The sequence below is a fragment of the Nanorana parkeri genome, unplaced genomic scaffold, assembly GCF_000935625.1.
Source record: "Nanorana parkeri isolate BGI_ZX_2015 unplaced genomic scaffold, ASM93562v1 scaffold371, whole genome shotgun sequence".
In the NCBI taxonomy this organism is placed as follows: Eukaryota; Metazoa; Chordata; class Amphibia; order Anura; family Dicroglossidae; genus Nanorana; species Nanorana parkeri.
Window position 1 is genome coordinate 1,230,462 of NW_017306639.1, and position 6,710 is coordinate 1,237,171.

Here is a 6,710-nt window from a genome sequence, read left to right on the forward strand (position 1 = left end):
ATGAGCCTGAGGTCTACCTTCTTGAGTTTGTTATTAACACTCATTATTGTACCACTCTCCAGCCCTTCACCGAACAAACTCACTCCTGCTACAGCCAAATATTTTACATTTTGACTCATCAGTCCAGTACAATGATGAGTGTCTGCACCAACAGTGAAGCATGGTGGAGGTTCCATGCAATCTGGGGCCGCATTTCTGCCAATAGAGTTGGAGATTTGGTCAGGATCAATGGTGTCCTCAATGCTGAGAAATACAAGCAGATACTTATCCATCATACCATTCCATCAGGGAGGCGTGTGATTGGCCCCAAATTTATTCTGCAGCAGGACAACCACCCCAAACATACAGCCAATGTCATTAAGAAGAACAAGGAGTCCTGGAAGTAATGGTTTGGGCCCCCACAGAGCCCGGATCTAATCATCATGGAGTCTAGGGATTATATGAAGAGACAGAAGGATTTGAGGCAGCCGACATCCACAGAAGATCTCAGCTTAGTTCTCCAAGATGTACCCAGTACAACCTACCTGCCGAGTTCCTTCAACACCCGCGTGCAAGAAGGCACATGGGGGGGTCACTAAGCCCCCATTCATAGCATAAGAGGTGAGTATTATACAGAAGTCCCATTTTATGGGACCCTGCATGTAGTGACAGAGGGCGTTCCTGGTCCTCCGCTGTCCTGGGCAGAGTTGGGTGAAGGGTTTGTACTTTCAGTGCCACCTGCTGGTGAAACCAGGGCCTGCGCCATGCCCATCCGGGTCTATTCTACGCTTTGCTTTCCCTAATCCTGAACTAGGTAGTGGCTCTTGGTGAAAGAATGGGCCATCTGTGCTCATCCCTGAGGCTTTATAATTATTACCTTTGCCTTTAGAACCTTCCTAATGTTAATTATATACATTAAGATTTCAAGATGACTGCCAGCAACAGGAAATTCCGGTTGAAATGAACTTCCAACACGCTAATAGCTGGTTTCAGTGGTACTTGTTAATGGCTGTCTAGGCAGGACAATTATGTATGTTGTAAGTCTTTTATTATAGGTTGTCCAGTTCAGCCCTCACCCCTGTACTCTCCCTTCCCGCTCCATCCCATAGACCCCGAGCGATTCTTATATTTCCTCTACGGGCCTGTTGATTCAGCAATAATTTGATCATTACTTAAGATAACATACATATAATGCATAAATGTTTTTTAAGGCCAAACAAGGATAACCTTTGGTGATATTGTTTGGCAAAAAATATTTTTTTAAGCGAGCCATAAAAAAAAAAACTAAAATAAAACTAAGAAATAAATTTTTTTTAAATTTGAACATTGTTGTTGTAGATAACTTATAAAAATTTCATCATATCATTTGTCCCATTTAAAATGACACTAAAATTGTGATTCTGGTACAAAGCATTTCAAAGGAATTTACAGATGAAAAATAAATAACAACAAAAACAAAGTTTATATATCAATAGCTAGGGAAATATAATGAAGAGGAAGGGGTTAATTAGGGCTGCTTAGGGTCAACTGAAAGCTAATATGGGTTAATTTAGATATACAATTAGTTTAAAACAGAAATACATTTTTATAAACAATGTTACTTTGTATCTCTCTATCTCCCTCTGATCAATGTTTATAAACAATGTTACTTTGTATCTCTATCTCCTCTGATCAATGTTTATAAACAATGTTACTTTGTATCTCTCTATCTCCCTCTGATCAATGTTTATAAACAATGTTACTTTGTATCTCTATCTCTCTCTGATCAATGGTTATAAACAATGTTACTTTGTATCTCTCTATCTCCTTCTGATCAATGTTTATAAACAATGTTACTTTGTATCTCTCTATCTCCCCTCTGATCAATGTTTATACACAATGTTACTTTGTATCTCTATCTCCTCTGATCAATGTTTATAAACAATGTTACTTTGTATCTCTCCATCTCTTTCTGATCAATGTTTATACACAATGTTACTTTGTATCTCTCTATCTCCCCTCTGATCAATGTTTATACACAATGTTACTTTGTATAGTATCTCTCTATTTCTCCAAACACTGTATCAGATGGTCCATTTTTACAGCAGCAACTTCTACAGCTTCTGTATTCACACAGCAACCCCCCGCTGTAATTTTGACAGTAAGGAATTTCTGGCAGGTACAAGGAAGGTGTGGGGTTGGGGGATATTAAAATGATGCAGTCTGTCAGTAGTTTTAACAGTTCTTTTTTTTTAGAGCCCTTCCTGTAACATGCAGTTTATTAATTGAGAGTAGATCTGTTATTTTTCCACTTCCTTTGAAAGTGTGATAACACTGTTGGTGTTGTAGTGAAATCGCACAGTAGAGTTTTAAATGGATTTTAAGTAGGAGACAAATATATTAAAGTCAAACTCCAGCCGACACTTTTCAAACAGATGTTTTTTTCATGCAATAGGTGTTTTTTTTTCTTATTTTAGAAAAAGAAGGATTAGGCACACTTTGTCAGCTTGATCTGTTCTAGCCAGTTGAAGAATAGCCGATCTTCTGGCAGGATCAACAGGTTAAAAAAACATGTTACAAGGGAAATCAGGGAAATGAAAGAATAACATATTCAAAGTACATATACAGTATGGGGCCCTTTACTTGCTCCTGTATGGGGCCCTTACTGGCCCCTGTATGGGGGCTCTTTAGTGGCCCTCACTGGCCCTTGTATGGGGTAATAAAACTATGTTACAGAGGGAAATCAGAACAATGAGGGAATAACTTATTTAAAGTAGATATAAAGTATGGGGCCCTCACTGGCCCTTGTATAGGGCCCTCACTGGCCCCTGTATGAGGTCAATTAATTGCCCCTATATGGGGCCCTCAATGGCCCCTGTATAGGGCTCTTTACTGCCCCCTCTATGGGGCCCTCAATGGCCCTTGTATTGGGTAACACAACTATGTTACAGGGGGATATCCGAAAAATGAGGGAATAACCTATTCAAAGAAGATATAAAGTATGGGGCCCTCACTGGCCCTTGTATGGGGCCCTATACTTGCCCCTGTAGGGGCCATTTACTTGCCCCTGTATGAGGCTCTTTACTGGCACACAAATAAGGCCCCTTTTTGGCCCTTGTATGGGGCCCGCAATGGCCCCTGTATTCGGCTCTTTACTGGCCCGTGTATGTGGCCCTCACTGGCCCTTGTATGGGGCACTTTAATAGCCAGCATGAGATCTGTAACCCCCAGACAGAGAGAGAAGATAGCGCTGCAGCACCGTCCTGGGAAATTCCCACAGGATAATTATAGGTCGGATTGTACTTTGCTTTCACGTTGTGTGCCATCAGCAGATCTACATTCCTCCCTATTCCCACTGTGTGCAGCTCTTCACTGTATATAATTCCTGATGTCGGACATACTGTGACCACCTCACCACCAGAAGCTGGTATAATATATGCACCAAATAATCTAAACCCCCCCCAAAGCCAGGGACACCCCGATCCACCAACTGGATACAGTGATTGTTGGGACATTCACACATATATTTCTAATCTGGTGAATCGGAGTATTATCAGCTTTGGGGGCAATCTCTACCTTGTTTTGTGTTAACCTTAAAGGGACGCTACCAGGGGCGTAACTAGAAATCACAGGGCCCCATAGCAAAATCTTGTATGGGGCCCTGTGATTTCTAGAAAAGTCCACCTGATAACCCAAACAGCCCACCTGAGGGTGACCCTGCAGAGCCCACCATAGACGCTCCATGGTGAGCTCTGCAGTGTCTCAGGTGGGCGGTGAGGCCCTCTTACCTGTCTGGCCGATCCTCTGTCCGCCTCCTTCTCCTCCACGATCGCTTGCGGGCCCCACCTCCTCCATCGCTGGGCCCGACCTCCTCGATCGCCGGACATGCCTCCCCATTGCTAAGACCTGCCTCCTCGATCGCTGGGCCCCGCCTCCTCCATCGCTGCCGACGACGGGCCCAGCCACCTCCTCCGAAGCTGCTGGTTGTCATCGACTCGGCAGCGGTGAGGAGGTACGTGCCACTGCACATGTGAATGGCTGCGTGTTTCCCCTCACAGGCGCAGTGACAGCCAGCAGCCTGAGATGCCATAACGCCCAAGGCGGCCCGCGCGGCATCAGGGGAACCCTGTGCCCCGGGGCCCCATAGCCGCCGCCTGGGTCGCTATGGTGATTGTTACGCCACTGGACGCTACAATATCAATTGCTCAGGTCCTTTTTACCAGAAATTTAGGATGCCCAGATACAGTTCAGATCCCAGTGCCGATGCCAGTGCCGACACATGACATTTTCACGAGAAGTACCAGGGTTGCAGCTGTGACTGGGCCCCGGTTCTCCACAACTGTCCTGAAATCATTGGTCTGTATTGTTTTAGAAAAACTGTCACATGACACTAAACAATAATGTATCAGGACTTGTATCTGTGAGGACAAGTATTGGTACTTGGTCTGAAAAAAATGGTATTGGTGGATCCCTTATATATATATAACAAATCATACATTAAGAACAGGGATGCCAAAATCCCAGGAGCCCCATGGCCAATGCTTCTTATAAATGACAGCCGCCTCCTAACTTCTGAGGTTTTCTCTAGTCTTGGAGCTGGAATATTATCTGCGCATGTAATTGTACCACATACAGTACTTGGTATCTGTACATACCTTCTGGCCGATAAGGAAGTGCAGGGCGTTAATCCTTTTTCTAAAAGAAGAAAAAAAACACACCTATTGCATGAAAAAAACATGTTTGAAAAGTGTCGGCTGGAGTTTGACTTTAATATATTATTCTCCTACTTAAAAACCATTTAAAACTCTACTGTTCGATTTCACCACAACACCAACAGTGTTATCACACTTTCAAAGGAAGTGGAGCAATAACAGATCTACTCTCAATTAATAAACTGCATGTTACAGGAAGGGCTCTAAAAAAAAAGAACTGTTAAAACTACTGACAGACTGCATCATTTTAATATCCCCCAACCCCACACCTTCCTTGTACCTGCCAGAAATTCCTTACTGTCAAAATTACAGCGGGGGGTTGCTGTGTGAATACAGAAGCTGTAGAAGTTGCTGCTGTAAAAATGGACCATCTGATACAGTGTTTGGAGAAATAGAGAGATACAAAGTAACATTGTTTATAAACATTGATCAGAGGGGAGATAGAGAGATACAAAGTAACATTGTTTATAAACATTGATCAGAAGGAGATGGAGAGATACAAAGTAACATTGTTTATAAACATTGATCAGAGGGAGATAGAGAGATACAAAGTAACATTGTATATAAACATTGATCAGAGGGAGATAGAGAGATACAAAGTAACATTGTATAAAAACATTGATCAGAGGGGAGATAGAGAGATACCTTTTGTGGGATGTTACAGAGCAACGTACACCACAGGAAACATTAACCCCTAAAGGTGGCCACAGACATGACAAGCTAATGTAAGAAGTCTGCCTGGTATACAAGTGGTATAAGGGGTCTGCCTGTTATAAGGGCTCTGTCTATACAAGGGGTATAAGGGGTCTGCATGATATAAGGGGTCTGTGTATACAAGGGGTATAAGGGGTCTGCATGGTATAAGGGCTCTGTCTATACAAGGGGTATAAGGAGTCTGCCTGGTCTAAGTGGTCTGTGTATACAAGGGGTATAAGGGGTCTGCCTGGTGTAAGGGGTCTGTGTATACAAGGGGTATAAGGGGTCTGCATGGTGTAAGGGAACTGTCTATACAAGGGGTATAAGGGGTCTGCATGATATAAGGGGTCTGTCTATACAAGGGGTATAAGGGGTCTGCCTGGTATAAGGGGTCTGTCTATACAAGGGGTATAAGGGGTCTGCATGGTATAAGGGCTCTGTGTATATAAGGGGTATAAGGGGTCTGCCTGTTATATGGGCTCTGTGTATACAAGGGGTATAAGGGGTCTGCCTGTTATATGGGCTCTGTGTATACAAGGGATATATTCTCTCCCTATATGATTGATGGTAAATAACAATCAGACTCTACATACAATCTGATACCAATACGAGTCGGCTGCTCATCGTTTTAAAACTGACAAATTGAACACATAACAGTTCCATAGGAAAGTAAGGGTGTCTATACAAGGGGTATAAGGGGTCTGCATGGTATAAGGGCTCTGTGTATATAAGGGGTATAAGGGGTCTGCCTGTTATATGGGCTCTGTGTATACAAGGGGTATAAGGGGTCTGCCTGTTATATGGGCTCTGTGTATACAAGGGATATATTCTCTCCCTATATGATTGATGGTAAATAACAATCAGACTCTACATACAATCTGATACCAATACGAGTCGGCTGCTCATCGTTTTAAAACTGACAAATTGAACACATAACAGTTCCATAGGAAGTGATCAGATTCAGTCACCACAGACCCCCAAATATTCATAGGTGCTCAGCTCACCCCAAATACATTGTATGCAGAGTGACAGGAATATAGATACATTGGGGGGAATTTATCAAAACCGGTGCAGACAAAGCTGTGCACGGCAACCAATCAGCTTCTCTCTTTTCATTTTCCTATCCTAACTGAAGCGAGAAGCTGATTGGTTGCCATGCAGATCTGCTCCAGTTATGATAAATTCCCCTCATTGTATATAATATTCCCGTTTGTACATACTCTAAAATTGCGAGTCAAAGCCAGTGTGTAATTTGGCAGCATTATCACCCGGGACTCTCAGCCAGAGGGGAGGGTCAGTGTTACCCGGGGGGGGGGGGGTGGTGGACAGGACGGGGCCACACCG